The sequence below is a fragment of the Helicoverpa armigera genome, chromosome 1 (assembly GCF_030705265.1).
Source record: "Helicoverpa armigera isolate CAAS_96S chromosome 1, ASM3070526v1, whole genome shotgun sequence".
Lineage (NCBI taxonomy): Eukaryota > Metazoa > Arthropoda > Insecta > Lepidoptera > Noctuidae > Helicoverpa > Helicoverpa armigera.
In genome coordinates, this window is record NC_087120.1 from 7,126,499 (window position 1) to 7,138,967 (window position 12,469).

Sequence of the window (12,469 nt, forward strand, 5' to 3'; positions counted from 1 at the left end):
TTCCTATTTAACACAAAAAGTAAAGAATAGACTGTGGCGAAACTTGGCAGTAGTACTAGCTTATAGGTCTATACATCAGAATAACAATATAGCCTACTTTTTTAACATATAGGCTGCTTTCTTTATCCAGGTGCGAGAAGTTTTTCCCTCGGGAAGTTGATGAAACCGCTGGTATAAGCTAGCATTGTTATAATTTTGGTAAAATGATTTGTGTTTGATTTTGTGATGATTTGTTGAAGTTTCACTGGTAGCTCCCAAAACAAACAAACTCCTCAGCTTTATATAGATATTGTAGTATCTACAGAGGCATCAAGAGTTTATTGACTATTTGCCAGTCACTTCCCCTTCCCAACTACTTGGACAGCTCAATAATCATGGAGAGTTATATTCTTTATCGTCATTTTAGCCGCTATGTTATCCTGCTACAATCGCGTCAATGTTGATATTTCTAATGGTTTCTTGTTTGTTGGTTAGATAATGAAACGCGAAATAGTTGTTTTTTTCTTATATTAATGTCAATAATAGTACCCTAAAAATAAAGTAACTTTTTGTCTTTCCGTAGCTAAACATAAAGACCTTATATCAAATAAAATTACGTATTTTATGGTTGCAAATGAGCTTGAGAGCTAAACAGACAGATTCCGTAATTCCAGCAGCTCCATTAATAAAAGCATTTGTACAGAAGTGAGAATAACTTCATTAGAAAATGTGCGCTATCTCATTTACAAAGGAATAATTGTGTAGTTCTTTGACTTCGTTTATTTAGCTCGGAATATTCTGTAAATGCGAGGAGAACAAACAATGAAAAGCGCATTACAATAACAATATGAATGCCCTTTGAGTAACTTGTATTGTCACTGTTTAGTTTATGTTTCTGGGGGGAATCATAACTTTATTTGTGACTTAAATATTTTATGTAACTTATCGTAACACCATAAAAATATTTTTTTGTGTTTGGTGCAAAATATTCATTTATTTATTTAATTTAATTTACAAATTAAAACACTAAAAACTTTGAAATAGGTGGCATATAGTATTGAGATTATATATATAGATAGGTTGAGACCCCAATACCTCACAATACGTGCTGTTTTAAAGAGCGCCTTCTTGCCTTGACCCAGCCGCCTAATGAGAGTCTCAAGGCGTCGATCGAGGCTCTTGGCTATTAGGCTAACGACCGCGACGCCCGCATGGACATTCCACATGGTGACAGCCCCTTGCGCTGGGTAGAGATTCTTTATTTGTTTCTCTTATGGTGCATCTACACGGTCCAAGTAGCTCGCGCACTCTGAGCAAAATACCCTCGTCCAGTGTGCTCTTGTCATTTGTCACTTTCTCAGGAGATTTTTGAAATAGCATCTTGGTGGTAGATTTAGCCAAACGAGATAGATACGTCATTGCCAAACGAGATAGACATTTCATGGATATATCTGTCCACGATAGTGATATGCTCGACATGTGTCAAACGATCTTTCATGACATACATATATTTACTCGGTGTACTTTTACGTTTGTTATTAAAATATTTTGCCCTTGAAGCTTCAATCATCCATGTATGTATATTCGTAAATGTATTAAACCTTTAGCCTCCGACCTATAAATAGATTCAGGGCTGGTGACTAGTATATTTCAGTGTTATGTAAGGAACAGGTATGAAAAGTAGGAAGATTCTATGCAATCTTGCTCAAGGAACACTTTTAATGTAATGTAAATTTTTTGAAACCTTTGGAATAACTTACTTAGACTAGACCGGCCAACGAGACTCGTGTACGTGACATTAAGGTAGATGACACTCTTAGATTTTCACAAAAGCTCACTTTATTAGAAAAACGTAAGTAGGTACCCAGGTATGTTTCATCGAACATCAAATATTTTTCTTCAACTTTCATAAGTGGGAGGCGTATAGGGGTAGAGGTAACTTCTTGCGCCTTCATTTCGCTATTATTATTTTTTCAGAAAAGAATTTCAGAGGTCAATGTTCTTCTTGAGATCCTGTGTCACACACAGATTTGGGGGGACGATATTACTCACCCATACCACTCGCTTATCGCGCGCACTGAAAATGTCATGTACAAAACGAAATGTAAAACTTCTGGGAGAACTGAACTGAACAATATTTTCTCGTAAATAAATCATATTCAACGTTTTGTATCTCTTTGAAACGAAATTCCTGCAATTTAATTTCCCACTAATTGCAGAAATGGACATCCAAACATTCTTTCAGTATGTATGTACTTGTTACATTACAAGCGCAGCGAACTCTCTATTTCGTTTATTTACTGCAGAGCGTTCACAAAAGGATGTCTGAATCGGGGCTGTTAGCGGTGTTCGCTTTGTATGACGCGCCGGCCAGGAGAGTTCTTCGTTCCTAGAACACGCTACATTTCGCTAGGTATCTACTAGGTACGCTCCGCCCGCCGTCGCGCAGATGGCCCGCGCCGCTTCGCTCGTAAATGTACAAAACGAGGATCCTTCATCGACATTCCTCTGCGAACCGTATTTTTTTATTAAGAGCAAAAAGTGGCGACTAATACTAATATCTTATCTATACATAATATCTTATCTTATCTATACTATAATCTTTTTAAATCGTTCAGATTTGGAATGTGAGCGTGTGGGTTTTCCGTTATCATTCGAATTATGCGTGTTCCGAATTGCCAATCACCAATCCATAAAAATTGGGATTGCATAATAAGGTTTCCTAGCTTTTACAATATATTTAGGGTTTTATTAAATACATTATCCGGGTATTATAAAGGAACAATTGTATTTAATATAGTTGGATTATGCTCAATATATGAACGCAGCTCATGATATTCAGCTCATGATATTGCTCAGGTTAGATGATTTTTCAGTGGATTATACTACATAAAAAGCTTTATTTGTTTAAATTACAGCTTCAAAACTGACGTAATTTGTTCTGAAAAGTTTGAACAAATTCAATAAAAATGTAGGCCAGTCAAACGGCAATATCATTTCAATATCAAATTGTACGTAGCACAAAACTCAGTTCAAATGTGAATTTTATTTCTGATTATTTGAAATTAATTGGAAATCTGGGAATGCAATGGTTTTAGTGGTTCTATTGGTTAATAAATCTTAATTATAACATGATGTTTACCTTGAAAATGAGTTCAAAGTTTACCTACAATAATGAATGCGGAAACCGTTGCGTAACTGTATGATAAAGTACTTCATCATTCATGAACTTTAGCATATTGGGGACCTAGAAATTAAACCACAAAATGCAGTTTCAAAACATTTCAAGTTCATTATTTATGAACAATTTTTATAAAAATATTTTTGTCTGTGGAGTCTTTTAGGAATGGGGTATAAAAATAAACTGCCTGTACTGTCCAATTGTGCCACATCGGTTGAAAGATCAGATTTTTCAGCCAGCCTTGGAAATCTATTCTCGAAGTAGCTTTGTAGGGCAAGAAGTTCGCTATCGAAAATAACTGTGAAAACAAATATCGTTTAGTTCTGTAACCATATATGGCCCTAATCTATTTTATAACAAATTGTAGCAAACGAGGCGATATTGGTAATGATAGGGTTTACCGTCGCCGTTAAACCAAGGTCAGACCGATCTTCTTGCTTTACACAGTTTCATTTTAATGTTACACAGTTATAACTAGAAATTACCATTACAGTAATAAAATTGCAACTTGTAAAGATTATAGGTATATCACAAATAATAAAAAAGGGTAAAATTTTAAAGAGTCTTTACTTTACTTTCACGTCGGTGGTCACATCTTCAATTTTCATTGATTAGTGTCAACCAGAACCTCTTATTTTTTTGTAATTTAAAATTTAGCTCGAGGCGACAACATTCGCAATTAAGTAGAAATATTTTTTTTTTCTAAAACACAGTCTTGTAGTTCTTATAAGCTCTGCGGAAATTTCTATTATTAGATGGAGCTACTTATCTGTTTAGCAGAACGATTTGTTCAGGCATAGTTAATTCGACAAACACCTATTCAATATCAATGTATTATATTTACTCATAGAAGCAAGGAAGAAAATGTTTCTTGGAATCTGGAATTTGGAGCTCGGTACCCTATCAGGTACTAAGACTTCGCTGTCATTATTATTAAAGTTTGGTTATGTTTCCAAATAAATGTAAAAACTAGAATATTAATATTTTAGGGGGGGGGGGCTACCATAAAACAAACGTAATTTACGTACAAGTCCGACTCGTACTTGGCCGGTTTTTTACTTGTCACAAGCAGCTGACAGTCACTTGTCCAGAAATAACGCAATGTTCCTGTGCTCTCGGGCACGTGCCATTACGTACTTCATATATAAAAATATGAAAATAATATATATGATCTTCTATACTAATATTGTAAAGAGGAAAACTTTGTTTGTTTGTTTGGTTGTAATGGATAAACTCAAAAACTACTGGACCGATTTTAAATATTCTTTTACCACTAGAAAGCTATACTATCTGCGAGTAACATAGCAATATTATATATATATATATATATATATTATATATATATAAACTGCGGGAAATCGGCTAGTATATTTATATATGTATATATAACTTATATAGGTACCTATATAAACTGTGTGCCAAGTACATTCTTGATGACTGACAGCAACATAGTGCGGTCGGTCAAGTTTAACTTTTCATGTTTGACTTGGAAAACCAACCAGTCAATATTTATCGGCAATGATATTTTCAGCTGTAAATAACTGAAATATTTTATCTTAAACAGCCGTTATAAATAATCCCACACGAAACCTGTAAATATTCATTATTGTAACTACATATTTGCGGAATCGGCTTAATTCCATTTCGCGAAATTAAACCGATTCCGAATACACGTAAAACAATATTATTGTTCCGAAATGACCACTTTTGTGAAACATTTTTGTGTATTAAACTTTCTAGTAGCTTGTGTGAATAACTGAAAAATAATTATGCGTAAAAGCCGATACTTTTTCGCTATAAGATTAAATGTTGTTTTTTTTGACTTTTCGTCGCTGAACTATTGCGGTGGCATGTAAGCCAATTATTCCGCAGGTGGTTTATAAATTCATTTGCATTGACGTGCTAATACAGCAGATTAATCCAATTGAGTTCGCTTTTACCTTCACCGTTTATAAAAGAAATTGAAAACCGTTCAGTGAAACTTCATTATCGTTTTATCGTATCGTTAGTGAATGTTTTTTTTCTGGTCCCACTTTGTTCCGGAATGTCAGGGTTAATAAAACATTAGGTTAAATAGGAATAAATGCGACGATAGTCATTATTGAGACATACATTTCTGTAAGTAGTTGGATTAGTCTGGTTAAGAGAAGTGCAAGATTATCAGCTGAGTTCTTAGTAGAGGACTATTTTTGAAAGTTAGCGCAAAAAGTCACAGTCACGCAGTTCCCTCATTAGTCTAATTACACCATTTGAGAAAATATAAGTGAGGCCTTGTATGTAGTAACATACAAGTAAATAAATAGTAATTTTCTTTGTATAAAGATTACGAACATGTAATTTAAATAAAATAAGAAAGCATATACCCACATATTTTTGAGAACACTATCTCTCTGCTACTTGTTAAACTAGAGTAGTTAGGTATCATCCATTAGCGAAAATGGTATTACTTACTAACTATAACTTTGTTAAACGCTAATTAATGTCGGTGGTTTTAAAATACTCGCATTAATTAGTCCACAGCACTTTATTCAAGGTGGTTTGACCGCAGCGCAGGAAAGCGCATTGCGACGGTTAAGTGGCGGGACCTGAAGCAAAAACTTCATTCATCGTATTATAATGTCACCATTTACGGTATCTCGCCTGTTTTTACTTATAACACATAAAAACTCCTTTATGACTGCTTTTTACGGACTTGGGTCAACAATAAGAGGACTTTACTGGGATAGTAGATAAGAACAGCCCCTTATTTGTGTTCGGCTTAAAGTTTCATACGCCACTCCTCCAAAGTAAAATATCGACATACGTCCATTACTGCGCTATCTTGAAAGAGCTTGTCAATATTGAACGAAGTATTGATGGGAGAATAAAGGGAAAATATTAAAGCAATTTTCCTTCGGATAGCAATTGTGTTAAATATGTGTTTCAGTAAGCGGATTGGCAGATTAACTATTGTTGCCTCTTTTGTTAGGCTACAAAGGAGCACAATGCACCGTATTGCAAGCAAACGTTTCCCGTCAGCCGTCGCTCCTGTTCACTTATCTACCTATATTCTTATTTGTCAATAAACTGGAAAAAGCAGCTTGCTTTAAAACACTAGCTCCACCATTTTTTAACCCCCGACGCAAAAACGACGGGGTGTTATAAGTTTGACGTGTCTGTGTGTGTGTGTGTGTGTGTATGTGGCATCGTAGCTCCCAAACGGATGATCCGATTGTAATGCGGTTTTTTTTGTTTAAAAGGTATGAGAGTCGGGAGTGTTCTTAGCTATGTTGGGTGGAAATCGGTTCAGGTCTTCAAGGTCATCAGCTCGTTTGCTAGATGTGATAGGAATGTTACAGGCTCAGTTTACTTGCAAGTATATGTGGGATTTGAAATTTGAAACACTAATGCCTTTTGGAACCACTGAGCTGGTCTGCTGTTAGGGTACGAAGGTAGGAGACGTAACCCTGAACTGCCTTTTAGTAAACCCATCGAGTTTGGGCTCGTTGAATTTGTCTTGACGAGTTCTCTTCATGTTTCTGATTGACGAGAACCTGATGCTGGAAATGGGATGTGGCGGATGAAACCCTGGAATGCCGGAATGAAACGGATAAACCGATTTATATTTTTGCTGAAAAACGTAGAATGTCCAAAGGTTAATCTTTATTGTTTCTCAATCTGTGCAATTCTCCCAGAGCCAGTTTGTTATGAGGATTGTTAAACAGCTTCCTTTGGCCGAGATCGCATATAGCGACCCTATCTTAAGATAAAATAAATTAAAGGAAAGAAGGAAAAATTAAGGAGCTCCTTTAAAAAACATGAAATAAAATTAAATTATAAATTTAAAAAAACCCCCGACCCAAAAAAAGTACGCAATAATTATGACAAAAGGTTAAAAACGCTAAACCCTATAAAAAGCAAAAAATAACTTTTAACACTACGTAAACTAAATTTTGACGTGTCGGGGGACCGCTTTTTACCTTCATAAATCAAATGATACCTACCTAATTACAACATTCGTTTAAAAAAAAAACACGTATCTAAAGTAATGAATTAATTAGAGCGGTCCCCCGACACGACAAAATTTAGTTTACGTAGTGTTAAAAGTTATTTTTTGCTTTTTATAGGGTTTAGCGTTTTTAACCTTTTGTCATAATTATTGCGTACTTTTTTTGGGTCGGGGGTTTTTTTAAATTTATAATTTTTGCTGTAAGAAAATAAACAACATTAATACGCTTAAAAGACTGTTTTATGATTTTTTACCTCTCAAGGGTTTTAAACGATTTACTGCTTTCATAGCCACTTAAGTGCCAATAATAAGTACTCGATCCAGGTTCTATTAGAATATGAAATGGAAGAAAAATGTTGTATGAGACTGTAATATTATTATATTTCTTTATGGTTTTTATCGTGTGATACCTATTCATGATTTACATGTCAACTTTTTGTCACATGATTTACAAGTCGAATAAAAGAAATAACTTGAGCAAAAATTTAATAACATTATGTATTCATATTTTATGCTCATTTTCATCAGTTAAAGTTATTCATTTGGCAGTTTTCTGTATGTCCAATCATCGTAATTTTCCGTTCCCTTTTTCATCGCTGATTCCCTTTACATTAACACTCGGTATTGATATTATAAATACGAAAGTGGCACTGTTTATTTGGCTCTCGGTGAAATGAACAGAAAACAGATAATAAGTAATAATGTGTTTTTATTGGGCTCCAGCGAGTATATTCGCGAATGAATTTATGGCATTCAGGCCACGTTTTCCAGACTTACTAAGTACATCTGTATGAGCCGCGCGGGGCGTGACATTCCTTGTCCTACTTTCCGAATGTAAGAAGATTTTATTTAGATGTCACATCTGACCATAAGGCTCATTGTGAACTCAATTTCGTCGTAACTCGAGAACTTTATGTGTGTGAATAGGCTACAAAATAGTTAGGTACCTATAGATAGTGGCAGGTCTCGGTTCCCGATACTTTGCATTTTTCATAAAGTTTTCATGTAGGTAATGTAGGCGGGAGCGAGTTAGCTTATGTTAACACAACATAAAGAGGCAAACATATTTACCTGCATATTTCTGTCTTCTTCTTCGTATACAGAGAAGGCCTAATATTTGCGCTTGTTCACGGCATATGTAAAGAGGTAGATGCCGCAGACATATTTAAAAAATCATGAACTTTATTTTCAAAACGTAATTAGATTACTAGGAAAATTACATTGACCCAGTATTATTAAAATTAGTATTAATTTTCCAATTACTTTAACGTTTAACGTTAACTTTAGTTAAATGAAGGAATTATTTGTACCAAAATAATATTGGGTACAAACAAAAATCTTGATAGCAACACTCTGTCTCGTGTCACATAAGCAAGTAACGTAATCATATAATTATGATTTATCATCCCACACGAAACCGCCACTTATCAAACAGCAATACCAATATAATTGAGAACATGCCAAATTAATTACTGCCCTAAATCTTCTTCCTTCTATACAAAATCTGTAATTATTTACCTACTTATCGTACTTTGTAAAGAGCTTCATTTATTTCACACAAGTCTATTGTTCGGCAGGATAATAAAATCAAGTGTAACACGGTCCCCACTCGAGAAAACATTTTAACACAACACTGTGGTAACTACTAACTAGTTATACGAGTTACACAATGCGGCTGTCTTTGGGGCTTTTCCAGAAATTTCCATAGCATCAAAGCTTTTGATGGTTACTTATTTAATTTTTGCGGTAATATTGTTCTACACGATATGTGGGGTGAAACCGCATAGGTAGGTACATATTTATTCAAGTCTTCATCAATATGAAGACGAGTTTAGTACAAATAAAATTACTCAATTTCTGGACATAATAAAACTGTATGTAGTTTCACCTAATCTGACGTAAGGTTCCAACTTCCACTGAACAATGAATAAACATGTAGGTAGTCTTCGAATAACATATCCCATGTAGTATTTTCAAATGGAAATCCAAGTCGAATAAATATAAAATCTCCTTTCCTTGAAATATGACGCCGGGGAATTTTTATATGTGCAATGTCAATACTCTGGGGTCGAGTTAGCATCTTAGCGAGTTCCGCAGCATTTCATAAACGCCTCAGCCGGGGCTTGCATCCTCCAACCGCGCGGCTTCCGGGAAACCGCGATCTTACCGACGGCTTATGTGATTAACTCACGTATATTTTGTTAGAATATTTCCTAGCAAATGCTCCGCTAGAAAATATACTGAAGCTCTACATTTTAAATTTTACGGTAAGAGGTTATTTTTCAGTAGATGTAAGTAGATTATTTTCAGAAGTTTTTTTAATTAGTTAATTCGTTTTAAACTGTACAAGTTTTGTGAAATGTTTTTATTTGAACGTGGGATGGCAGCAAACACTGTCTGCAAAAAGTATTTTTAGTTAAAGCAAAAGGTTTCCATGAAGTTTGCGGGCACGAGTAGTGGCCATATTTGTGACGCACGGAAATAGATTTTCTTGGCAAAGGGGTCAAACAATCGCTGATCGTTATCCGGCCCTTTATGTTACTAGCTTCATAGTCAAAGAAAATTTAAACTTTATTTCCATTCGCTTTGCTATTGATTTAAGTATTTTTATAAAGCCGCAATAGAATTGGTTCCACATGGATATAGACACTGCCGTGCCCTAAATATTCTAGAACCTTCTAATTTTAAATAGGACCTTTTTGCCGAGAGTTAAAAAACTAAATTATATGTCGGAGATAGATCAATTACCACTGTGGATATCCGAACAAAAATGTGACAGATAGATGTCAATGTCAATCACCATTGTCTGTATCCAAACAAAAAAAAACAACAATGTATACCATAGATCCATAGATAAGACCATAGATTTAAAATGGGTTCGCGCCCTGTTTCGTGAACAATAGTAATATCCAAATGAATGTTTTGATTCTTTTATTACCGATTATTATTAAGTTATCTTGCCAATTTCTTGTCTAATAAATCTAAACTAGATTTATAAAGTACTCTGTAAACATGTGAATTGAATTTTTGACTAGGTACTTATTATAATAACAGGACCTAAATTGATTTTGTCAATATCAACAATAACATGTTATTTTGATTATTTTAACGTTTAAATGCGATTGTCTAATTACAATAAGCATTCTTGGATAATTTAACAACTTTGCAATGTAAAAGTCTTGTAAGAATCTAGTTAGATTAAGCTAAATCTTAATAATGTTGTATCAAGTAAACGCTTGGCGCGCTTTCGCGCGCTTTGGATAGAGTTGTTGCGGAGAGGGGTCATTGTTCGAACGTCCTATAAAAGGCCATGCATTTGATGACGAAATCAGTCTATCTTCGGATTAGACTCATTATAGAGCTCCTGCTCCCGACAGAACTGTCGGTTTCCTTGGTACAGCCTCGCTGTATATTCACATAGCTGTATTGGCATACGATACACTTTGTACTTGGGTGGCTTACGCCGCTGTACGGACTGTGACCCTAGTCTAGGGTCTGTTCGTTTCGCCATATTATTTACAAACATACTTTGTATGTGGGTGGCTTACGCCGCTGTACGAACTGTGACTGTACAGTCTGTTCGTGTCGCCATATCATTTACTAACATACTGTGTATGTGGGTGGCTTACGCCGCTGTACGAACTGTGACTGTACAGTCTGTTCGTGTCGCCATATCATTTACTAACATACTGTGTATGTGGGTGGCTTACGCCGCTGTACGAACTGTGACTGTAAAGTCTGTTCGTGTCGCCATATTATTTACTAACATACTGTGTATGTGGGTGGCCTATGCCACTGTACGAACTGTGACCGTAAGGTCTGTTCGTGGTCTATCTAATTTATTGTTTTAAACTGTATACTGTGTGGATTATTATTTTGTGTAATTAAACATTGTTATTTTGTATTAAAGTCTTATCTATCCCAATAAAATGGGGACTCCAAACCCTGATGGTGTACCGCTCGGCTCTCCTGATCCTACATATATATCTGTCTCGAATAGAATAGAATATTCTTTATTGCACAACGAACATGGACCTCAAACTATCGATAGGTCCCGATATAATCGAGCTGCAGGTAGCTTTTAGCGAACTCGGAACCTTTGCGGGCTTCGCCCTCACTAGGTTTCAGATATGTTTCTTTGAAGATAAGTTTCCGTAATGCAATATTGCGTAGATAATAACGTGTTTCATAAAACTTGAAAGCAGATGTACTGTTCATAATACAGACTTTAACATGACTGCCCGCAGGTCGTGTCGTGTTTAGTATCTGGGTAGTTAAAGTTAATTTCATTTTTTATAAACCATTTTAAGTTGGTTGTAACCATCGTAGCGTCTTTTCAAGAAAAAATACTTTTTCTACAAGTCATAAAAGCTAAAAAACAAGAAAAACTACCATCATAAAATGCTCTTTAAATTCCTGAAACCTTTTTAAAATGATAGAGAAAATATTTTTAATTTCACTCAGTTCTCGGAATTGGCACCATTTTATTTATCTGTCAGACTGTCGCTTCCTTCGTTTTTCTTTCTTCCAAGTTAAAACATAAAGACTGTTGGTCTACCTGGAGGCGATACTTGCGGAGAAATAGATAAACATTTCTTAGTTGTGTCGACGACAATTTCTTTGAGATGAATGCATTTTGTGCTGGCTCCAAATTGTTATCAAGAAAGCTTTGTCTCTACCGCAGAAACGGTTTTGTTTATGACAATATGGAAGCCATAAGTGGGCAAATAATTAATGCTTTAACATTTTGGTGTGCAGAACGTACAAATGAAATATGGGTGTGCAATCACTAAATCCTGCACATTTATTTCGGTGTTTACTAAACTGAAATAACACATCACGCCAATTAAAAAATCCTTTCGCTAAAGATCTTCAATGAAAGGGATGTTGATGCAAATAAATCCAAAATGCATATTGATAATACTATTATGCGGTTTTATTTTTGCCTATAAATAAAACAATTTATCATCATTTCTTAAAAAGTATTTTCTTAAATTGTTAAAAGCCAAAACTTTGTTAAAAACACTGCTTCACTGGTTCATAGTTATTCCTCTGTCCTCAACAATAGTCCTAAGTTTAAAACTTCGAAAATAGGAGGTATTTCTTACCTCAGATTTTCGCTCAAGTTCGGTACGCATTGACCGGTTGTTTTTAACAAGTTATTGTCGTGTTTCCTTGTTAAACTATTTGCTGGTCTGTTTACATGGAAGAAGTTGCCATTAAATAAAGTGCGCGTTTATTTGCAGGTACTTGAGGGCGCGAGAAACTCCGACAGCACGTATCTACGTACTCGTATAACTCACGGTGAGTGTTTGTGCTTC

At 35.2% G+C, this 12,469-nt stretch overlaps 1 protein-coding gene and 1 long non-coding RNA gene across 6 annotated transcripts in view; one reads left to right on the forward strand and one right to left on the reverse strand.

Annotated features, from left to right (window-relative positions):
- The window catches only part of LOC110374484 (uncharacterized), a 102,611-nt gene that overhangs the window by 50,085 nt on the left and 40,057 nt on the right, over positions 1–12,469 (forward strand). The window contains exon 3 of the long non-coding RNA XR_007512294.2: positions 12,395–12,452. This is a non-coding gene — a long non-coding RNA (uncharacterized LOC110374484). The remainder of the gene's footprint in view (positions 1–12,394; positions 12,453–12,469) is intronic.
- The window catches only part of LOC110374481 (uncharacterized protein), a 101,205-nt gene that overhangs the window by 49,814 nt on the left and 38,922 nt on the right, over positions 1–12,469 (reverse strand). The window lies entirely within an intron of this gene.